Consider the following 24051-nt stretch of genomic DNA (forward strand, 5'->3'; position numbering starts at 1 on the left):
CTATAGAAAGCACTCCCTGGATGCTCCTCTCCTGATTGGATTCAAACAGTACCTTACCAAGGATCTGGGAGTGGCAAATTATTCTCAGGAGGTATTTATTTTTTAAAGGCATTAAAAATTAAGCAATGGTATCTTCATTGTAAATGTTTTTATTTCTTAGCTTAAAATTCACACATGTGAAATGATGTCAGCCATAAACATCATGACTCTATATTTCCTACCTGAATCTATTCTACTTAAATTATTACATTATACACAATTTGAGTTCATTTTAAAAAGTAAAAGGTAATGAAAGGAATGCATTTTTATAAGAAAGATAATACCGATATGCATGTGATAATCTTCCTTATATCATGTAGTGCGTCATTTGGACACTTTGTGGGCTTGAAATACAAAGAAAATCATGTTCTATGGTACAAGATAAATACCAAACTTAAGCTTTTATTTTAATTAGATTTGTTTATAAAGCATAAGCAATCATTTATTACATCGCTTCTTGAATTAAATCTTTTGACAAGAGGTAAGACTTCTATTTTACATTTAAACCCATGTTTAGGTGTGTTTTTTAGATTTAACTGAACCAATTTCTGTGTGTGATAATGTCCTTGAATTCTGACAACATCACACTAAATTACATGATATAAAACAGCTAATGTTTCTAGAGATAAAGTTTCTGGGATGCTTCTAATTACTTTTTATTACCAGGGACAGTTTAATTCACCTTGTACAGTACTGAAAGACCAAGATGCTTTTTTTAAAAGTTATTTAACATTTTATAGAACTTTGTCTACTATGGCAACATGATGAGCTTGGTGAAACTTGGAAAAATACTGCTTGGCCACTTATCTTAAGATAAAGATAGGATAAAGGTTTATCTTTTGCACCTACCTGACCCCCAGGGAAGGCCAATGCTTTCTAAGTTGATGGTTCCCTACAGTAGACTGTACCTTATCTTCAAAGGTAATGTATATTGACCCAAATCAGTTTTGGAATCCAATCTACTGACGAGATGGAGCACATCCTTTTTTCAGGATTTTAGCATCATACGTTTGGTATATTTAGTCCCTAATGCTGAAAGAAATGATCATAGAACATTTGGACACTTTGTGGGCTTGAAATACAAAGCAAATCATGTTCTATGGTACAAGATAAATACAAAACTTAAGCTTTTATTTTAATTAGATTTGTTTATAAAGCATAAGCAATCATTTATTACATTAATATATGTGAAAATAACATTTAAGCATCATACGTTTAGTATATTTAGTCCCTAATGCTGAAAGAAATTATCATAGAACATGACATCTAACCTTACCTGTGGCGTCTTTAATCCCTATTGCTCAATGCACGGTGAAAGCATTGCATACATGTGTCTGACAATGAGGAATGGGCCCCTGAGACAGTCATTTGCATGTTTCACAAACGATCGTATATTACTAGAGATTCTGTTTGGGATTTGAATGTGCATTCGGACAGCAATCCCTTTCAAGAAATGATATGTTCTGGATGAGGTCAAAGGTGATGGAACACTGTATTTAGGATGTGTTTGCAGTGATTGTGTGTCTCCTGCTTCAACGCAGTGATATATAGATGTGCTCCTGTAATTTATTGGTTCATGCCCAGGGCAGTAAGCAGTCTGAGGATTTATTTCCAGACGGCATAGAGCAGTGAAGCAGTGAAGTAGTGCAACACACTGGATCATTATATTATTAGAATCTATTCTACTTAAATTATTACATTATGCACAATTTGAGTTCATTTTAAAAAGTAAAAGGTAATGAAAGGAATGCATTTTCATAAGAAAGATAATACCGATATGCATGTGATAATCTTCCTTATATCATGTAGTGCGTCATTTGGACACTTTGTGGGCTTGAAATACAAAGAAAATCATGTTCTATGGTACAAGATAAATACAAAACTTAAGCTTTTATTTAAATTCGATTTGTTTATAAAGCATAAGCAATAATTGATTACATTAATATATGTGAAAATAACATTTTAGCATCATATTATTACATACAGGTCTCTAGCTTCAACACAGTGCTATATATATATATGCTCAGTGATTTATTGGTACATGCCCAGGGCAACAATCAGAATGAGGATTTATTTCCAGACGGGCTACAGGTAGTGTTGTGAAATACTTCAACACACTGGATCACAGATTTAGACCCCCTGCACTCTTACTCCTTAAAAACCAAAGAAATGAAGATATGTAGCAATCACATTGTAACAGGGGTGACAGTGACTTAATGCTTATACTAGTGGACTTCTGGTACCTTTAGGGTACGGTGTTCCCTGAAGGGCTCTCAAACCCCGCATTTCAAATGCCTAGCTGTATCGCTGATGTGTTGCACCTCAGAATCACTTTTAAACCTTACCTCTGGTATCTTTAATCCTTATTGCTCAACGCATGGTGAAAGTATTGCATAAATGTGTCTGAAAATGAGCAATGGGCACCTGAGAGACTCATTTGCCTGTTTCACAAATGATCATATTTGACTAGAGATTCTATTTGGGATTCAGTTGTGCATTCTGACAGCAATCCCTTTAAAAAAACGATACATTCCGGATGAGGTCAAAGGTGCAGGAACACTGTTACTTGTTCCTTTATAACCCGGTTATTGATGTCATTAACAACATTAATCCCAAACAGAGCTGTTGGACTCCCTCCTCTGGCCATTTTCCACCAGTTGATTATTTCATCAACCAATGCACTAATCAAGCTCCCAAGGCACTCTCTATACCCAGTAAACATAGGTCTAACCTCACCCAAGGAGAAAATCAGGCGCTCCAGTCTCTCCGCAACAGGGATGATATCGTCATCAAACCAGCGGACAAAGGAGGTGCTGTTGTGGTGTGGGTAAGGATCTATATATCTTTGAAGCCTCTAGACAACTAACTGACACTTCTGCCTACCTCCCTCTCCAACAGGACCCTACCACTGACTACCAAAAGGAAGTGGTATCCACCATTTCCCTTCTTATCAGCAGTAACGAGCTCCCCCAGGAGGCGAACCGGCTCATCATGGAACATCCACAGGTATCTCAATTTTACCTCCTCCCCAAAATCCACAAACCTGACACCCCTGGACGCCCCATCGTATCAACATGTAACTGTCCAACTACTTACATCTCAGCCTTTCTCGACAGCCTCATGAGACCGCTGGTTGAAGATCTTCCCTCATACATCAAAGACACCAACCACGCGCTCCAACTTTTCAATGATTTCCAATTTCAGGGTACCGAATGCCACATTTTTACCATGGACATCACATCTCTGTACACCGTCATTCCCCATAATGACGGCCTTACAGCCCTCAAGCACACGCTGGACAAACGCACAGTGCTTGATCCACCCACCCACACCCTGGTACGCCTTGCAGAATTGGTCTTCACACTGAACGCATTCTCTTTCAATAATCTTTTTTACCAACAGGTCAGTGGAGTGGCCATGGGCACCAGAATGGGACCCAGCTATGCCAACATTTTTGTCAGCTGGGTAGAAGAACGCTTCTTCGCTTCTTACACTGGCTATGTCCCTGACCTCTACAAGTGATATATTGATGACTGCGTCGGTGCCGCCACATGCTCCAGCGATCAGCTTGAGTTCTTCCTGCACCATTTCACCAACTTCCACCCGTCCCTCAAATATACGGTTAACATATCTTCCACCACTCTTCCGTTTCTAGACATCCACTTGTCTATCAACTACCCCCGACTGTCCACTTCAGTTTATTACAAACCCACGGATTCACACAGCTACCTCCTGTACAGCTCATTTCACCCCAACCATACTAAAAACTCTCTTCCTTTTTCACAGTTCCTTAGGTTACGACGACTATGCAGCGATGACATCGACTTCGAGAACCAAGCCCTCGAAATGTACTCATTTTTCATCAACAGAGGATACCCCAGCAGTGTGATTGACAGGGCCCTTGCCCGAGCCAAAAACACCCCCTGGACCATCAACCCGATCAGGAACTCCCGCCGTAACAACCGCATTCCTTTGGTGCTTTCCACCCTAACACACTTCCTATCCCCAGGACCATTAACCACAACTTTTCCATCCTACAGGATGATCCCTCCATTGGGGCCCTCTTTTCTGATCGCCCTATCATCTCATATCACCGACCACCTAATCTGCGTAACCTCCTTGTTCACAGCTCCCTTGACCGCCCTCAACAACCATCCACACCAGGCACTTTCCCTTGCAACAGAGCTCGTTGTATCACCTGCAAGTACACAGCCACCACCACACTCATTCAAGGCCCCTCAGGACAATTCCGGATCACCCAGACAGCATCTTGTACTTCCAGCAACCTCATTTACTGTATCTCTTGCAGTAAATGTCCAGCCATCTACATTGGAGAAACAGGAAGGAGACTCGGAGACCACTTCAGAGAACACGTCAGGGCTGTGAAGATTAAAGATCTCTCCAAGCCCATTGTTTCTCATTTCACCTCTGACGGCCCCGACCACTCTAATCTCTCCGTCTGTGTTCTCAAAAACGGTTTTCGGAACTCATACATCAGAAAGACCACCGAAACTAAAATTATTTTGCAGCTAGGATCACACATTCTCCCTTCCCTTAATGACAGACTACTGTTCTTTTAAATTTTCTCCATTCATTGGAAGATTCATTTCACACCTCTCTGCACCCATTCTGACTTCACACCTCTTGATTGGCCTCTCTTTCTGTCCCCTGCTCCCGTCTCTCACTCCTCCACCCTCCCAACCTTTGTTCTCCCGCTACTTTACCTCTGCCTACTGCCCTGTCTCTCTCACACCTGAAGAAGGCTCCATGGCCGAAACGTTGTGTTCTCTTTCTTCTTTTTTTCAGCATGGAATAAACCTATTACTTGTTCCTTTGCAGCCTACGCATGCTGACGCAGCTACCCACCTGAACTACACTGTATTTAGGATGTGTTTGCAGTTATTCTGTGTCTCTAGCTTCAACACAGTGATATATATATGCATGCTCACTGATTTTTTGGTACATGCCCAGGGCAATAATCATTATGAGGATTTATTTCCAGATGTGCTAGGGGTAGTGTTGTGAAATACTTCAACACACTGGATCGCAGGTTTAAACCCCCTCCACTCTTACTACTTAAAAACCAACAAATGCAGATATGTAGCAATCATATTGTAGCAGACACTCATTTGCCTGTTTCACAAATGATCGTATTTTACTAGAGATTCTGTTTGGGATACGGATGTGCATTCTGACAGCAATCTCTTTCAAGAAATGATTTTACCTTTTCGCGGCTTTGCCCTCTTGCCTCTTTGGACAATATCTCCATCATGTGGTCGTTGTTGGTAATGTCTTCTTATGCCCTTTTTTATTTCAATTCTCTATTGGTTGATTCTAGAATCTCTACAATGGAGTTGAAAACATCAGTTTTATAGCAGACAATATGACATTATTTATAGTCCAATAAGAAACTTATTACCCTGTTTTTAACATAATAACAAATTAAAATTGATTAAAACTAAGTTTGAAACACCAGGGAACATAAAAAATGATTTTTAGGAAAACCATGAGGTTCTCTGTGTCCGATGCCTGCAAGGGGAGAAAGATAGAATCCTTTGATTTTTCAAAATTTGAAAATAAACATCATATAACAACAGCTTTCATTCCTAGGAGTGAAAAATAACCATTTTTCAAGACATATTAGTTTCTAAAACACTACAATAAAGTTAAAAACATCTGTTTTATATTACATTATTTTTAGTGAAATTAGTCATTTTTTGCACTATTTGTAATATAATTTCTAATTAAAAGTGTTTAGAATTAAGTTTGGAACAACAAGGAATACAAAAAAAAAAGATTTTTAGGAAAACCATGAGGTCCTCTGTGCCCGATGCCTGCAAGGGGAGAAAGCTAAAATCCTACACAGGCTCCTGGAGCTCTGGCCTGGCTAAAGAGGCTGAATTTATCCCCTTCAAAGCTCCATGAAAAATGATCATTTAAAATTTGAAAAAAAAAACCATCATATAACATCATACAGATGCAGCCATTCAAAATGCGCGATAAAAACCCACGGTACAGTAACCTACCCACAAGCCACTGCAGGGCACCGGAGGACACCGCGGTAAGTGCTTGGCTGGCCAAAATGACCGACAGGGGCACTCGTGGTGCATTGGTTGGTAGTGAAAAGATTTAATCATTTAATGTCTTTACTGTGCACATTTTAATCCGCTTAGTTTTGAATATTTATATGGATTTTACCACTAAAGGGAAATTTTAGTAGCTGAGCATAAAAAGAAGAGGAGCATAACGCATCTGAAGGTCATAAACAATATTAATTTAGGAACATAAACATTACTGTATGTACATAAACTGTACTGTGTATGGCTGGTCTTGGTAGTTTAAAGAAAAAATACACACCAGTCTTCCATTTCTCCCTAAACATTTTAAGCATGAAAGTTTTATGAAACGGTACCCAAATATGCGATTGCTGTATAGAATGAATTATTTAACACGAACATTAAGCTGTTTACATCTTCCGCCTGAGAACAGTCACCCGTTGCTACCCAACGCAGAAACACAGCCACTAGCAAAGACATTAGCTAGCCAATATGATAAAGAAATAAATGATTATTTTGTTTATTTCTTTTGCACATTTATTTGAACATTTCCATCGATTGTACAAGCACTTGGAAACTGTCCAATCCCTAGTTCATCTGGCATTTTACCGGTCTGGCGCCGGTCTGTGTCTTCTAGCATATAATGCCAGCGAACTCTTGTTTTTTTATGTCCACATTCAAGGGTCCCTTTTTGAACCTGCGAGAAGCATTCTTTCAATGTAACAGATTTACTCCGGGGAAAGGCAGCATGACATTAAGAGTAGCTCAAGCTTTCAGCACCCATATCGGACTGCGTGTATGCAGACACCGCTCAGAATCCCCTGGAAGATTCTCCCTCAATTCCGTTGTGCAGAGCTTTACCTCTTTCAAAAGGCTTCACTTTCCTAGTCACATTCCAAGGCTCATCAAACCCGGGCTGTTTCCTCCAGCGGTATAGTATTGCAGTGAGACAGCACGATGCCTGCAAGACTATGTCACGCTAAACGCCACAGATTGTGTTTGTCCGTTCGTGTCAGTCCTCCTGCAGCCACGGGAAGTGGGACACAAACATGCTGCAATGCTTTCAAGACGTTAGGATTTGTTTGTGCAACATCCGAGAAGAGTACTTGTGGCTTGAATGTGAACTGTACGTGCCCGCCCCCTTTCCTCTGTAGTGCATGAGTTCCTCCCGGCATGCCCTTCGTCATTGTTCTGTCATCTTGTATTTAAAGGGTTGTATTTCTGCTGCTGAAAATAAGCAACGGTTTTCTCACAACGCCCTTTGTTCCCGACGGAGCCCTTGTCTGTCATGAAATTCTTCAAAACCTCAAGCTAGAAGAAGAAGACGACAAATATGAAGCGTTACAGCAACAACATGCCATGAGACGATTGATAACGATTTCCATAGGATCCCCGCGGTTGCCTGGCAACCGTCAGCTTTGCGCATTGGCAGTATCGTAGCCTGTGAGGTTTAGCCGAGGCGCGATTATTGCTAGTTGAAAACTTTTCCCAATACCCCGCTTCCGCCGGTTTGCAATACAATCGGTGAAAGCAATTTTTGACAGTCTCGTCAGAGCGTGACATAGTCTTGCAGGCATCGTGCTGTCTAACTGCAATACTATACCGCTGGAGGAAACAGCCCGGGTTCAATGAGCCTTGGAATCTGACTAGGAAAGTGAAGCCTTTTGAAAGAGGTAATGTCGACGCTTTTTTAACAGAGCACCAAAAAAGCGTCTTTTTTGAAGGCCTGGGTACTGAGCATTGATGGTTCAGTGGTAGAATTCTCGCTTCCCACGTGGGAGGCTCTGGTTCGATTCCCAGCCAAAACAGTGGCTTTTGCAGCGAGCGGCTCCATCACTTGCATCCCCTTGCAACTCGCAACTGAAAACCCACTGAAGCTAAGCATTTGTTAGCCAGGTCAGTACCCGGATGAGGGTGAGCTACAGGGAAAAACAAAGTTTCCAGCTGGAAGCGGTGTTAATGGTTCCGGCGGGGGGGCGCTCACCCTGAGGTCTGTGCGGGTCCCAATCCCCAGCATAGTGACGGAGACGCTGTGTTGTAAAAGGGCGCTGTCTCTTGGATGAGATGTAAAACCGAGGTCACAGCGCTCTGTGGTCATTAAAAATGACCACCAAAACCTTTGACAAATGCTCTTGGTAATTGATGGTCTTCAATAATGCTTCTCCTTTAGGTACATTTTAAATCAGCTGAAAAATGCTGTGAAATGGGGGGTCACTTCACGCCAGTGTAGGATTTGGGTTACAAGAACCATGAAACTGCACGAGAAAGCCCGTACACTGAATTACACGGCTTTCTATTCAAAGGAGGGCAAAAGAAATTCCCTGAGTTCGATTTTTTGCAGCACAGAGAGGATTGCTGTCGTGAGGCTGGTTAGCTCAGTTGGTTAGAGCGTGGTGCTAATAACGCCAAGGTTGTGGGTTCGATCTCCGTACAGGCCAGGTCCCTTTCTCCTCTCTTACAAAAGCTGTTAGGTTCCTTTCCGTGGTGAGATGGGTTGTCATGCAACCCTACCACATAGTGCCGACAGACAATTAAATGACAAAAATGAAGAGAGTTAAAGCAGCTGGAAAGGTTTTCTTACAACTTTTGAGCTGACACAGTTTTGGAAAATGTTTTTTTCACGCTGCACTGTACCACATAGGCAGCCAAGAGTCTCCAAAACAAAACAGAATTGACAGTCATATAATGTCCATTAACCCCGGTTTTAAACACAGCATCATGTCTGCCATCATAAGAATATGAGTCCAATATTTTAGAATATAGTCAGAATGTCTTCTAACCTTACCTGTGGTGTCTTTAATCCCTATTGCTCAATGCATAGTGTACGTACTGCATACATGTGTCTTGAGAATGAGGAATGGGCCCCTGAGAGAAATTATACGTTCTGGATGAGGTCAAAGGTGCTGGAACACTGTATTTAGGATGTTTGCAGTGATTGTGTCTCCTGCTTCAACGCAGTGATATATAGATGTGCTCCTGTAATTTATTGGTACATGCCCAGGGCAGTAAGTAGTCTGAGGATTTATTTCCAGACGGCATAGAGCAGTGAAGCAGTGAAGTAGTGCAACACACTGGATCATTATATTATTAGAATCTATTCTACTTAAATTATTACATTATACACAACTTGAGTTCATTTTAAAAATTAAAAGGTAATGAAAGGAATGCATATTCATGAGGAAGATAATACCGATATGCATGTGATAATCTTCCTTTTATCATGTAAATCATGTTCATCATTACATGATGGGAGCTAAAACAGAAGTTGAGAGAGAGCAAGGACGCCTACAGGAGGAAGGTATAGGACAAGCTGCAAAGGAAAAGCTACAACCCACGACAGCTACTCACCCACCCATCCCACACAGCTATCACTCTCCAACACCTCCGCCATTAACACCTCCAGCACTGAAAGTGCTATGTGCACCATCCACCAGGCCAGGCTGACCAGGCCAGTGCAATACACTGGATCTTTATATTATTAGAATCTATTCTACTTAAATTATTACATTATACACAATTTGAGTTCATTTTAAAAAGTAAAAGGTAATGAAAGGAATGCATTTTCATAAGAAAGATAATACCGATATGCATGTGATAATCTTCCTTATATTATGTAGTGCGTCATTTGGACACTTTGTGGGCTTGAAATACAAAGAAAATCATGTTCTATGGTACAAGATAAATACAAAACGTAAGCTTTTATTTTAATTAGATTTGTTTATAAAGCATAAGCAATCATTTATTACATTAATATATGTGAAAATAACATTTTAGCATCATATTATACATACAGGTCTCTAGCTTCAACACAGTGCTATATATATATATGCTCAGTGATTTATTGGTACATGCCCAGGGCAACAATCAGAATGAGGATTGATTTCCAGACGGGCTACAGGTAGTGTTGTGAAATACTTCAACACACTGGATCTCAGATTTAGACCCCCTGCACTCTTACTCCTTAAAAACCAAAGAAATGAAGATATGTAGCAATCACATTGTAACAGGGGTGACAGTGACTTAATGCTTATACTAGTGGACTTCTGGTACCTTTAAGGTACGGTGTTCCCTGAAGGGCTCTCAAACCCCGCATTTCAGATGCCTAGCTGATGTGTTACACCTCAGAATCACTTTTAAACCTTACCTCTGGTATCTTTAATCCCTATTGCTCAACGCGAAAACTTTACCTGTGGTGTCTTTAATCCCTATTGCTCAATGCATGGTGAAAGTATTGCATAAATGTGTCGGAAAATGAGCAATGGGCACCTGAGAGACTCATTTGCCTGTTTCACAAATGATCATATTTGACTAGAGATTCTGTTTGGGATTCAGTTGTGCATTCTGACAGCAATCCCTTTCAAAAAAGGATACATTCTGGATGAGGTCAAAGGTGCAGGAACACTGTATTTAGGATGTGTTTGCAGTTATTCTGTGTCTCTAGCTTCAACACAGTTATATATATATATGCTCACTGATTTTATGGTACATGCCCAGGGCAATAATCATTATGAGGATTTATTTCCAGATGTGCTAGGGGTAGTGTTGTGAAATACTTCAACACACTGGATCGCAGGTTTAAACTCCCTGCACTCTTACTCCTTAAAAACCAACAAATGCAGATATGTAGCAATCATATTGTAGCAGAGTGCATCGTTTCCGGCATAGTATGGCAGGGTGTTTTCCGAGTTATTGCACGGATTGGGCACGCCCGCAAGCCAAGAGCCGCAAGCGATGAGCCCGGAGCTGAACGGGCCCCACTGGCTCGTTTGTAAGGCCAGGTGCATTGCCAACCACGATCGGCAGGGCAGAGGCCTTGAAAGCAGCCTGGGCTCCTGCAGCTGTGCAGCCACGCACTCTGGTTTCTCTTCATTTCGTACAAATCTTTCGCCTTTTGCTAAAGATTTCCGTAGAGAGGAGCATGAATGAGTTCCGTGCAATTTTTGTGCTTCCCTGCCTTCGGGTGGTTGCAGCTGGGCTGGTCAAAGAGAGAAAACAAAACCGCTCACAATCACTCTTGTTATGGCGATTGTGGTTGTCTGCTCTGCGAGTCCTCGGTCTCTGCCCGTCTGATTGCCGCTCTCTTCTTTGGGGGGCGGGAAGTGTCCGGCCGCAGGGGATCTTGGGACCTCGCTTTGCAAAGCGGCTTCCCAGAGTGCGTCGTTTCCGGCACAGTGTGGCCGGGTGTTTTCCGAGTTATCGCACGGATTGGGCACGCCCGCAAGCCGAGAGCCGCAGGCGATGAGCCCGGAGCTGAACGGACCCCACTGGCTCGTTTGTAAGGCCAGGTGCATTGCCAACCACGACCGGCAGGGCAGAGGCCTTGAAGGTGGCCTGGGCTCCTGAAGCTGTGCAGCCACGCACTCTGGTTTCTATTCATTTCATACAAATCTTTTGCCTTTTACTAAAGATTTCCGTGGAGAGGAGCATGAATGAGTTCCATGCAATTTTTCTGCTTCCCTGCTTTCGGGTGGGGCGCAGCTGGGCTGGTCAAAGAGAGAAAACAAAACCGCTCACAATCGCTCTTGTTATGGCGATTGTGGTTGTCTGCTCTGCGAGTCCTTGGTCTCCGCCTGTCTGATTGGCGCTCTTTTCTTTGGGGGGCGGGAAGTGTCTGCCCCCACTGCCCCTTTCAAGTTTGCTAAAGACCACGTGGATGTTCCAGAGCAACTCCTGGAACAATGTTCTGTGGACAGACGTGACAAAAGCTGAACTTGTTGGTAAATGTGCACAGCGTTATGTTTGGAGATAACAAAACACTGCATACCAACTCCAAAACCTCATCCCACCTGGGAAGCATGGCGGAGGCTGTACGGCTTGCAATCATCTAGGATCACCCAGGATCTCCTGTTTATTAGGCATAATAAACAGGGCCACTGAACTCCACACTGGCCACTGAACCACAGCAGTGGCTTGCTGGCTTGACATCTCCCAAGAAAAATGTTGAAATCGCATGTGGAACAGGAAAATGACCCTCGAGTACGAGGGAAAAAAAAGAAAAAGATCATCTGGAGCGTGCCAACCCATGTCCGGAGCGTGCCAACCCATGTCCGGACAGCCCAGTTTCCTCAACGAGGTGGCCGAGTGGTTAAGGCGATGGACTGCTAATCCATTGTGCTCTGCACGCGTGGGTTCGAATCCCATCCTCGTCGCTCCGGTACTAGAGCCGTACATTTTCTAGCGGTGGCTGAACATGGTATAGTAGGCTAACGTTGGCTCTGGGTTGAGACCGCGTTTTCACTTATTTGCAACGCAAACGGAGAAAGCGATTTTTGACAGTCTCTCTGAATCACAGTTTGTCATTCCTCTAGACGTTTATACAGTAGAAGCCTGCTTCGTGGCTTAAATCCAAGCTAAGGAAACGGGTTAGAGGTCTGATGCAGAACTGCAAATTCAATGAACGGGAACACTACAGTACATTGCACTGTATGTGTGAGGAAAGCTGCCCCCTTCTGTCCCTTGTCGACCGAACAGAGGACTGTAAAGGATACCGCCAAGGATGCTGGTTGAAATCCAGCTCCAAAGAAGCCCCTTTGGGTGTTATGTCATCAAAAAGTAAGAACAGCGAATCTCCCTTTGATCAAAAGCGCAACAGAACTGTTTTCCGTGGAGCGGGTTTCAGACCCGTAGACCTGTTTTATTTGTAAGGCAGGGCGCATTCCCAAGCGCGAATCTCCTGTTTTAGAAATGCTTTAATGGGCGTGAAGTGAAAATAAGAAATGGGCTCCAGATGCACATGGAAGCAATCAAGTGTTTCATCCGAGCTGTTTCAAAGACTGCTCAAGAGCTTTCCTTTCACAGAGGCGCAACGATTAATGATGGGGGTGCACCCTTCAATGCGCCTTAGGACTCTAGGGAGTGATTGAGACGATTCGTAGCGTGTGCTCATTTCCCTCTATTCCCCGTGTTGCAGTGGTAGGATGACGTAAATTACTGCTTCGACACGTAATGGCATTATAATCAAGTGCAGGAGCTGAGGGCTTTAGTTTTGTTTCGTTTTCCATGGCGTTCGTAAGCGCGCAAATCAAAGGCAATTCCTGCGTCTAACAGGAATGATTGAGACAATTCGTAGCGTGTGCTCATTTCTCTCTATTCCCCGTGTTGCAGTGGTAGGATGACGTAAATTCCTGCTTCGACACGTAACGGCATTATAATCAAGTGCAGGAGCTGAGGGCTTTTGTTTTGTTTCGTTTTCCATGGCGTTTGTAAGCACGCAAATCAAAGGCAATTCCTGCGTCTAACAGGAATGTAAATGCTTTTGAAAGTGCAGTGTGGTGCAGCTTGTAAAATCCTTATCCACATTTGTGGTTTGTTGCTGTTTGTTCTGTCTGCCAAAGCTGCATTTTGACATCCGGACGGGGAGACTTTATCATTTGAACGTGAAGCCAGCCTTAAACCCTCTGAGGCGTGTCTATCTGCCGGCACGTATTTTGTCAAAGGTATTTATTTTTTTTAACGGAGAGCGACTTTGAAAAGGTTTCCGCAGCCACGTCGCACTCCGTGTTAGATTAAAGGAGGAATGCGGCGAGGGCGAACTCGCTGTAGTCGTGGCCGAGTGGTTAAGGCGATGGACTCGAAATCCATTGGGGACTCCCCGCGCAGGTTCGAATCCTACCGACTACGGCGTCTGCCGCACGTCTCCTTGTGCCTGCGCGGCAAAGGCGAAGTGCTGTTTCTCCTTTCCTGGTACTATAAAAACGCTAAATCGCTTGGCCCTGCTGCCATGGAAATGAGTTCTTCAGATAACCACACATCTTGCGTTCGCACCTCTGGTGTTCTACTTATGCCTTTGAAAACCTAATGAATAAAACTGAAAGAACCGACACAATATGTAGGTGCTCGTAAAGCACGCATTAAAGAACTGTTAACAGCAAGGGTTTCAGTGGGTTAACTGAGGAGAAGGCATGATCGCTAATTGTTGACTTTTTATTTGGTGTTAGAAACACTCTTACTGTGCATGACGTGCAACAAATGTAGCCACAGAAATTGCATCACGCTTTCATGTATGCTATTGCAGACACCAACGTTGCCTAGATAGAAAACCGAAATAGCCGTGGGTTCGCTTGCTGGTCTGAAGGATCTCTCTTCGAATCTCTATCATTTGTCAATTGAAGTAAAAGGTGCTGCAATCTGATACGTTCAGAATCAAACCCGCAGCTGTTGTTCGACTTTATTTCTTGACTAATTACAACCTTTTACTGTCAAGTTTATTGGTACAACTTGAGCTCTCAGCACCGTACTGAGCCCAGGTGTTTTTCTAAAGCTGTCAGGTGCAGTTCATTTACATGAAGGAAATCTCTTACTGGGTACGATTACAATGCAGTAAGTAGCACAGGCTACTTAGGGAGTAGGCTGGTGTGTTTAAAAACAACCAGCACCAGGCAGGAGTCAAACCTCCAAACTCCTAATCCATAGTCAGACACATTATCCATTGCACCACTGGCCCTGGTGTGACACTGCAGGACTGTAACCCAGTGAGCTTAGCACTGCAACTAGTAAAATATTACCCCCGGTCCATTCTTTTCCAAAAGTGAGAAACACCTGTTTTCTACATTTTGTCTGTTTTAAAACCATATCTCTTTAAACCAAACCAAGAGTTTGTCTTTTGCACTGATATTCTGATTCATTTCGATTTCAAAGAAAAAAAAAAACATTACCTTCCAAAGCATCATAAAATTGTCCCTTCCTCCAGACTCTACTTCTCTCTTGTAGTAGTACAGCAGACCTTTCCAGGTGAGCAGATCACAGAGTCCGAAATGAGCTTCCTCCATCAAGCAAAGTACCTGAACATGACTCTGTCATCATAAAAGCGCCCCTGTAATAAAGAAATTCAATCCGAAATCAAGAGGGCAGTTGCCTACTGAAATACAAGAAGTCATCAATTTTAACCTAGCAACACATTAAAGGCTGCATCTATACAAGTACGATTCTAGAAATGCTCACCAGATTACGTTTTAAGAAAGAACAGCGCCTCAGGTTCCGCCGAGATCTTAACTCGGATGGCAGGATTCAGAGTCTGGAGTGTGGAATGATGGCGCACGGAGGGTCCACATACTGTGGATCCCTCAGTGATCTTCCGCGTGTTCAAACCGCCAGCGTGTGACTCCCCTATCCCCCTGACCTCATTGCTCTGCTCTCGCCTCTGTGCAGCTGAGCCCGACTCATGGTAAAGTGGAAAAAAATATGCCCTCAACGTGAGATTTACTCTGGAGTGAGGATAGTTGTTACCTTCTTATCGTTGAAACGGATGTATGTGATGTGGCGACTAGGTTCTTCTCCATTAGCAGGCTTAAGGTTAAAGAAAAAAACATTGCTGACTTCTTTTTTTTTTGCCAGCCGCGAGCGCTGATTAGCGAGGTTTGTATTTCATGTTTTGCAAGTTGCATCCATTTTAAGAAAAACAAGTCGTTCAAGACAGGAAATGAATACTTGCAATTAATTAAGTCTAGACGTATGCGGTTGTCCATAATGACCAGTTCTGTTCGAGAACACAGAACAAAAAAAGGCACCGCTGGGATTCGGACCCAGGATTTTCTGTTTACTAGACAGGCGCTTTAACCAACTAAGCCACGGCGCCCCGGGAGTGCTGTCCTTTTGCAGCCACTTGGACACACCACTCAGACACATCTGCATTCGGTGTGTGCTCCGCCTGCTCGCTGAGCAAGTTGCCATCTTTACATACAATAGCAACATCGACACCAAGAGAAAGGATGACAAATGGCTTTTATCTGGAACTTTTCATGTCCAAGGAGCTCAATGTGCTTTCTGTGTACAACAGGGCCACTGAACTCCACACTGGCCACTGAACCACAGCAGTGGCTTGCTGGCTTGACATCTCCCAAGGAAAATGTTGAAATCGCATGTGGAACAGGAAAATGACCCTCGAGTATGAGGGAAAAAAAAGAAAAAGATCAACTGGAGTGCGCCAACCCATGTCAGGACAGCCCAGTTTCCTAGATGAGGTGGCCGAGTGGTTACTGTATGCTGAGTCTAAAGACAGTTTCACCCATTTTCTGATTGCTCGGTTCTGTACCAGTGCAGACATGTCAAACAGTGAATGGCTGTACCTCTATTGTATCCGTGCTCAATGAATGAAATCGGTAACAAATGAATATATGTCTAGTTATACGAAAAACGAGTGGTTTATCGACTCATCTTCATTTGCAGATTTAGAGGCAGCTTCGATATTCGTTTTACATACGGGTTTTTTTTTTGAATATGGGTCACACACATGCCACAGCAACAAAACATCTCTAGAGATGAGGCTATAGATCACCTTTCCATCCTGCAGGTTTTCCTCCCAAAGCCTACGGCACCAACGGCGACCCCTGCTGGCCGGGAGAGCAAAAGCTTACAGCACCTGGTATTCCCAGGCAGACTCCCATCCAAGTACTAACCAGGCCCGACGCTACTTAGCTTCCAAATTCAGACGAGATCGGGCGTGTTCAGGGTGGTGTGGCCGTAAGCGAAAGCCCAGCCCCTGACTCGCTACTTGAAGCTGTGTGTGGCGGGGGTTCCGTGCCCCCCGAGCGGGACTGAAGGATCGTTCGTGTGCAACTCTTTGGAAAGGAGCTGCTTTCCAAATCGCATTGCGTGCCTGGATGTTGGCGAATGCGCTCCCTTGTGTTGGCTCGTCCCGCACTGGAGGAGGACAAACAATCTGCACGGAGGAGCACCAGGCAAGTCTTCACCAGACAAAAACCTCCAGTGCACAGCACTCTGGAAACATTTTGGGGCTTTCGCGTGTTTATTTCAGCACGTAAAGCGCACCGGTCCAACACGTCGGCCGGGCGCGCGGCGCCTCCGCCCTCTTGTGGCCTTGCGGCGTCAGAGCAAGAGGCTCCTTCTCGCTGCCCTTCCGCTGTGTTGCAGGGCCCCGAGAGGGAACCCGGAGCGCGCACTTTGTGGGGGGCGGGGGACCGCGTTCGCGCTCTGCCCCCGGTCTCTTGCGCGAGTACTAAATCTCACGGACAGGGGGGCCTCGTCATTGATTGTTACAGGTGAGACGGGGATTAGGAGGAGACCCCGACTGATGGGTAAAGGGGAGCACTAACACCAGAGGGACACCCCCGGCGTCTCTTTTTGAGAGACGCCCTGGGGTTTCCTAATGGCCAAGGAGGGTCGGGACCTCGGTTTGACCTCCATCAGGAGGCTGGGGCGTAAGAGAGCCACACAGCCCGCAGGGTGAGCGCTCCCTACTGGTCCCAGTCACACCTCTTGCAGGAGCAGCAGCAACCGGAGCTTTTCCGGGGTGGAATCTCCCATCCGGGTGCCGGCCAGGCTCACACCTGCTGGGCTGCCCCGGGGGTGAGCCCAGTCGAGAGTCGCAGGGCCAGATCTAGTCACCGGGGAGAAACGATACAAGTGAAGGATTGCTCGGCTCTCGGCACTTGAAAAGACCGACAAATGTCTCGTTCCCGCCGGAGCTGAATGTACCCGCATGTGTGGTGTCGTCTTCTTCCCCCGCCCCGCTGTGTTTGCTGTATTGTCTCTGAAGCCGGCCCCCCCGAGACGAGACGGGCTGTTCCTGTGCCCCAATTAACACTTTACAGGTGCCATTCCCCGGCATTGTGGCCATTGTCGGTGCTCACACGCGATAAGATAAGGCGGAGGAGAGTGGGGCATGCCCAGCGGCAGACATTCAAGGAGGGGGCAGTGCGAGGTGAGGTGAGGTGCGACACGCCGGAGCCCCGACGCAGCTAATGCGGAGCACTTGTTGGACTGGCATCGAAAGGACGTGTGCGCACGGAGCGAGCCTTCCCTGCGGCGGAGCGCGGGAACTTTCTCCCCCCCTCCCGCTGCAGGAGTTGTGTGCACTGCAGCGGTGCCGAGAGAAAAGCACAGAAGGCAGCAGGCTCTGGAGAGCAGGTAAGAGACGGAGCCTTGTGGGCAGGCGAGCAGGCCCGTTTTTTGGAAATTGCTGAAAAGGTTTGTTCGGTGTGTGGCAGGCGCACGTCGCGAGCTTGCGTGGCGATCTGCCGGTCTGGAGTTATGCAAATGAGGCCGAATTGCATCCCAAGACATGCTGCGAATGCGCAACGGCGACTGCAGATGTGTAGGAAACGGCGCGCTCATTTTCTCGTTTTGCCCACACTTTTGAGTGTTAGTGTGGCGTGTGAGTGTGTGAAATAGTGGGCCCAGCAGGAGGCGGTGGCGTGCGGGGCGAGGAGGTGGCCTAGGCTGCGCGATTTGTGCTGTGGGTGCGGGCCGCTTGCAGGGGCCTGTTTAACTCATACTTACCTGGCAGGGGAGATACCTTGATCAAGAAGGAGGTTCACCCAGGGCGAGGCTCGGCCATTGCACTCCGGCTGTGCTGACCCCTGCGAATTCCCCAAATGTGGGAATCTCGACTGCATAATTTCTGGTAGTGGGGGACTGCGTTCGCGCTCTCCCCTGATGTGCTTGGTCCAAAATCAGATACGGGAGGGTTAAGACACCACGAGCTGCGTGGCTGCGGAAGGATCCCGGTTCGACAGGAGTGGACGCCGCTGCTGGTTCTCGCTGGCTTTTAGTTAGGGGTCCGGAGAAGCATCTCAAGCTAGTTCCACTACTCCTTCCGGACGTTCATTCCCTTTTCAAAGTCAGTCGTTTTGCTGTAGTCTGCGTTCTTTAGGCTGATTATCGAGGTTAGCCTTTATTTGGTCATGGGGGGCCTCGGTACTGTATGCTGAGTCTAAAGACAGTTTCACCCGTTTTCTGATTGCTCGGTTCTGTACCAGTGCAGACATGTCAAACAGTGAATGGCTGTACCTCTATTGTATCCGTGCTCAATGAATGAAATCGGTAACAAATGAATATATGTCTAGTTATACGAAAAACGAGTGGTTTATCGACTCATCTTCATTTGCAGATTTAGAGGCAGCTTCGATATTCGTTTTACAGACGGGTTTTTTTTTTTAATATGGGTCACACACATGCCACAGCAACAAAACATCTCTAGAGATGAGGCTATAGATCACCTTTCCATCCTGCAGGTTTTCCTCCCAAAGCCTACGGCACCAACGGCGACCCCTGCTGGCCGGGAGAGCAAAAGCTTACAGCACCTGGTATTCCCGGGCAGTCCCCCATCCAAGTACTAACCAGGCCCGACGCTGCTTAGCTTCCAAGATCAGACTAGATTGGGCGTGTTCAGGGTGGTGTGGCCGTAAGCGAAAGCCCCAGCGCCTGACTCGCTACTTGAAGCTGTGTGTGGCGGGGGTTCCGTGCCCCCCGAGCGGGACTGAAGGATCGTTCGTGTGCAACTCTTTGGAAAGGAGCTGCTTTCCAAATCGCATTGCGTGCCTGGATGTTGGCGAATGCGCTCCCTTGTGTTGGCTCGTCCCGCACTGGAGGAGCACCAACAATCTGCACAGAGGAGCACCAGCCAAGTCTTCAGTGCACAGCACTCTGGAAACATTTTGGGGCTGTCGCGTGTTTATTTCAGCACGTAAAGCGCACCGGTCCAACACGTCGGCCGGGCGCGCGGCGCCTCCGCCCTGTTGCTGCCCCTGCAGCTGCTTCACTTTTCCCTTTAGTTGCCATCGATTTTTTTGTAGTGCTATACATATACGATTGAGGTATCTTAGAGTTCTCCTTCGAAGACCCAGCACTCTCTTTTCTTTTCCCAGTGTTACTCATATCGGACTTTTTAAACCTAAAAAAAAATCGTTTTTTTTTTCTTTCAATTAAAACTGAAGTTTAAACAACTAGTGTTAAGTCCTTATTTTTCTGTAGTCAAAAAAAGCAAAAATTAACATTCAGGTCATGAAAAACTCAAAAAAACTCCCCAACCACTAAACTTTACCTCCCACCTGAGCGCCATCTTGAACGCCCCTACCACCAGAGAATGCTCACGATTTCGGAAGCTGTCTCCGGGACGTGCTGATTCCACACATCCTGAATAAATCATGATATTGTTAGTTGCTGTAGCTAGACGTTCAAATGAGTTTCATGGCCAGATGGACTGTTTCCTCCAGCGGTATAATATTGCAGTGAGACAGCACGATGCCTGCAAGACTATGTCACGCTGAACGCCACAGATTGTGTTTGTCCGTTCGTGTCAGTCGTCCCGCAGCCACGGGAAATGGGACACAAACATGCTGCAATGCTTTCAAGACGTTAGGATTTGTTTGTGCAACATCCAAGAAGAGTACTTGTGGCTTGAATGTGAACTGTACGTGCCCGCCCCCTTTCCTCTTAGTGCATGAGTTCCTCCCGGCATGCCCTTCGTCATTGTTCTGTCATCTTGTATTTAAAGGGTTGTATTTCTGCTGCTGAAAATAAGCAACGGTTTTCTCACAACGCCCTTTGTTCCCAACGGAGCCCTTGTCTGTCATGAAATTCTTCAAAACCTCAAGCTAGAAGAAGAAGAAGACGACAAATATGAAGCGTTATAGCAACGACATGCCATGAGACGATCGATAACGATTTCCATAGGATCCCCGCGGTTGCCTGGCAACCGTCAGCTTTGCGCAGTGGCAGTATCGTAGCCTGTGAGGTTTAGCCGAGGCGCGATTATTGCTAGTTGAAAACTTTTCCCAATACCCCGCTTCCGCCGGTTTGCAATACAATCTGCGAAAGCAATTTTTGACAGTCTTGTCAGAGACTGAGCAAGGTGTTTAAAGACAGATTTGGTCACGGTGATATCATGGTAGAAAGAAACGAGCTTGTTACGTGTCAACAGGAACGCTCTTTAGCTCTTTCAGCTTTATGCAGAGAACAGCGTCTGTCGAGATTACTTTTGTGTCAGCGCGAAACGCCGTGTGCTGTCAGTATGATTTCATATTGCTCATAGCGGCGCCTGGCTTTTGTCTGTCAAACGTTAGGTTGCGCTTCTTCATGCTGCATCGTCGGCATGAGTGGAGCATTTTAAACGTCTGTACTTACTGCGCCCCATAAGAAATCGTTTGTCCCCATTCAAAAGAGATTGTGCGATGTCCTGCAGCGTTCGCAAAGCAAACCTTTGACAGTTTGAAAAGAGGAATTTATTCTGCTTCCTGTGCGTGCAGTAGTTACAAAGTTGAACGTCTTTACACGATCTGCTGCAGTTTTCAGTGGGTGGGCTTTGTCAAATGGCTTGGAAAAACGCACTGTGTTTCGGCTCGGGAAACATCATGAGCAGTGTCCTGCATGTTTTCTGTGTATAGCTGTCTTTTAACGCATACAGAATTCATTCGAAATCATTGATTTCTCCAATTAACAAGGGTCCCTTTTTGAACCTGCCAGAAGCATTCTTTCAATGTAACAGATTTACTCCGGGGAAGGGCAGCATGACATTGAGAGTAGCTCAAGCTTTCAGCACCTTTATCTGACTGCATGTATGCAGACGCTGCTCAGAATCCCCTGTAAGATTCTCCTTCAATTCCGTTTTGCAGTGCTTTAGCTCTTTCAAAAGGCTTCGCTTTGCTAGTCACAATCCAAGGCTCATGACAGCATTTGAAAATATTCGCAACTGCGTTGGCCGGGAATCGAACCTGGGTTAACTGCTTTGAAGGCAGCTATGCGCAACACTGGCTCGCTCCAGAATAAATCTCACGTCGAGGGCATATTTTTTTCCATTTTACCGTGAGTCGGGCTCAGCTGCACAGAGGAGAGAGCAGAGCAATGAGGTCACGGGGACAGGGGAGTCACACGCTGGCGGTTTGAATACGCGGAAGATCACTGAGGGATCCACAGTATATGGACCCTCCGTGCGCCATCAGTCCGCACTCCGGACTCTGAATCCTGCCATCCGAGTTAAGATCTCGGCGGAACCTGAGGCGCAGTTCCTTCTTAAAACGTAATCTGGTGAGCATTTCTAGAATCGTATTTGTATAGATGCAGCCTTTAATGTGTTGCTAGGTTAAAATTGATGACTTCTTGTATTTCAGTAGGCAACTGCCCTCTTGATTTCGGATTTAATTTCTTTATTACAGGGGCGCTTTTATGAAGACAGAGTCATGTTCAGGTACTTTGCTTGATGGAGGAAGCTCATTTCAGACTCTGTGATCTGCTCACCTGGAAAGGTCTGCTATACTACTACAAGAGAGAAGTAGAGTCTGGAAGAAGGGACAATTTTATGATGCTTTGGAAGATAATGTTTTTTTTTTCTTATACTGAAAATGAAAAGTAGTTGTTTCTATATGGACTCAGTCTTTGGAATTTGTATATTTATACATTTCAGTGAACCCTCAGCCATTCCTTCTGTATTGTAATTCAATTTCTCTTTTAAAATTCCTTCCCCACTTCTAGGACCTGCAGTTGCTGAACTCCACAATGGCTTCTATTGGAAAGTCTGTGACTGAGACCATTATTTATTTAGGAGCAATGAGCAATTCTTATATAAATGCAATAAAATCATTATGCTCAAACTATGAAAGAGAATTTTAAGGATAATTTAAGAAATCAGTCTTAGCTTGTTTCTATACACAGATGGTATTATTTATTTTCAAAGGAAACCCGCGAGGATTCCCCTGGTGTGCAAGATGTGCCTGAATACTTTTGATCAGCTTCCTGCTCACTTCAAGAGGGCGTGTATGAAGCACGCCACGGCAGAAGAGATCAGGTGGCCTCTCAACAGGCGAGGGAGGACATGATGAATCACCTGAAGAACGGGGTCATCGTGGATTACCACAGAATAGAGATCAAAGGACACTTTGTGGGCTTGAAATACAAAGAAAATCATGTTCTATGGGACAAGATAAATACAAAACTTAAGCTTTTATTTTAATTAGATTTATTTATAAAGCATAAGCAATCATTTATTACATTAATATATGTGAAAATAACATTTTAGTATCATACGTTTAGTATATTTAGTCCCTAATGCTGAAAGAAATGATCATAGAACATGACATCTAACCTTACCTGCTGTGTTTTTAATCCCTATTGCTCAATGCACGGTGAAAGCATTGCATACATATGTCTGACAATGAGGAATGGGCCCCTGAGACAGTCATTTGCCTGTTTCACAAATGATCGTATTTTACTAGAGATTCTGTTTGGGATTCAGATGTGCATTCGGACAGCAATCCCTTTCAAGAAATGATACGTTCTGGATGAGGTCAAAGGTGCTGGAACACTGTATTTAGGATGTGTTTGCAGAGACTGTGTGTCTCCTGCTTCAACGCAGTGAGAAATAGATGTGCTCCTGTAATTCATTGGTACATGCCCAGGGCAGTAAGCAGTCTGAGGATTTATTTCCAGACGGCATAGAGCAGTGAAGCAGTGAAGTAGTGCAACACACTGGATCATTATATTATTAGAATCTATTCTACTTAAATTATTACATTATACACAATTTGAGTTCATTTTAAAAAGTAAAAGGTAATGAAAGGAATGCATTTTCGTAAGAAAGATAATACCGATATGCATGTGATAATCTTCCTTATATCATGTAGTGCGTCATTTGGACACTTTGTGGGATTGAAATACAAAGAAAATCATGTTCTATGGTACAAGATAAATACAAAACTTAAGCTTTTATTTTAATTAGATTTGTTTATAAAGCATAAGCAATCATTTATTATATTAATATATGTGTGTAGCGGCGAGGCTTATTAATAAGGCAGAATTAAGTGTTCTGAGCCTTCCCAAATGAGGCCCCATTTCTCTGTTCATCTCTGTGGTGCAGCCACAGAGAGACTATTCATGCAGGGTGATTTAAGGTCCTAGGACAGCTCCCAAAGGGGGATGCACTTAGCTAAGCCTGGCTATCATGATCAATGGTCATCCATTGGCGCCTATCTGTCTAGGGAGTGCCAGTTGGACATCTGGACTGCATTACTAAGTGTCAGGACTAAGTGACTCATATCTCACCTTGATCAATCAATCAGGGACTGGTAGGGCCGAGTAACCCACGTGGGACTCTGATGCCCATGGAACTTTCAGCCAATCAATGAGCTGAAGTTCCTCCAGGTAAAAACAGGCAACACAGAGAGCCTGTGAGATTCAGTAAGATTCAGAAGGGAGGATTCAGAGGATTCTGTGGACAATTCTAAAG

The 24051-nt window shown here is 44.8% G+C and overlaps 9 non-coding genes and 1 pseudogene across 9 annotated transcripts; 7 read left to right on the forward strand and 3 right to left on the reverse strand.

The window, feature by feature from the left end:
• The first annotated feature begins 7509 nt into the window (after positions 1 to 7509).
• On the forward strand, positions 7510 to 7651 carry LOC138228244 (U4 spliceosomal RNA). Its single transcript, XR_011185330.1, has one exon. It is a non-coding gene; the product is annotated as a U4 spliceosomal RNA (small nuclear RNA).
• A 3294-nt stretch (positions 7652 to 10945) lies between these two features.
• Positions 10946 to 11059, forward strand: LOC138228417 (U5 spliceosomal RNA). The gene has a single exon (XR_011185497.1). It is a non-coding gene; the product is annotated as a U5 spliceosomal RNA (small nuclear RNA).
• A 393-nt stretch (positions 11060 to 11452) lies between these two features.
• Positions 11453 to 11566, forward strand: LOC138228392 (U5 spliceosomal RNA). The gene has a single exon (XR_011185472.1). It is a non-coding gene; the product is annotated as a U5 spliceosomal RNA (small nuclear RNA).
• Positions 11567 to 12162: 596 nt separating this feature from the next.
• Positions 12163 to 12244, forward strand: trnas-gcu (transfer RNA serine (anticodon GCU)). Its single transcript has one exon. It is a non-coding gene; the product is annotated as a tRNA-Ser (tRNA).
• Positions 12245 to 13633: 1389 nt separating this feature from the next.
• Positions 13634 to 13715, forward strand: trnas-cga (transfer RNA serine (anticodon CGA)). Its single transcript has one exon. It is a non-coding gene; the product is annotated as a tRNA-Ser (tRNA).
• Positions 13716 to 15595: 1880 nt separating this feature from the next.
• On the reverse strand, positions 15596 to 15669 carry trnat-agu (transfer RNA threonine (anticodon AGU)). The gene has a single exon. It is a non-coding gene; the product is annotated as a tRNA-Thr (tRNA).
• Positions 15670 to 16440: 771 nt separating this feature from the next.
• LOC138228084 (5S ribosomal RNA) lies at positions 16441 to 16559 on the reverse strand (annotated as a pseudogene).
• A 1765-nt stretch (positions 16560 to 18324) lies between these two features.
• LOC138228098 (U1 spliceosomal RNA) lies at positions 18325 to 18488 on the forward strand. The gene has a single exon (XR_011185194.1). It is a non-coding gene; the product is annotated as a U1 spliceosomal RNA (small nuclear RNA).
• Positions 18489 to 19123: 635 nt separating this feature from the next.
• Positions 19124 to 19242, reverse strand: LOC138228079 (5S ribosomal RNA). The gene has a single exon (XR_011185182.1). It is a non-coding gene; the product is annotated as a 5S ribosomal RNA (ribosomal RNA).
• A 1292-nt stretch (positions 19243 to 20534) lies between these two features.
• Positions 20535 to 20676, forward strand: LOC138228214 (U4 spliceosomal RNA). The gene has a single exon (XR_011185300.1). It is a non-coding gene; the product is annotated as a U4 spliceosomal RNA (small nuclear RNA).
• Positions 20677 to 24051: the final 3375 nt, after the last annotated feature.

Source organism: Lepisosteus oculatus, unplaced genomic scaffold (assembly GCF_040954835.1).
Source record: "Lepisosteus oculatus isolate fLepOcu1 unplaced genomic scaffold, fLepOcu1.hap2 HAP2_SCAFFOLD_40, whole genome shotgun sequence".
NCBI lineage: Eukaryota > Metazoa > Chordata > Actinopteri > Semionotiformes > Lepisosteidae > Lepisosteus > Lepisosteus oculatus.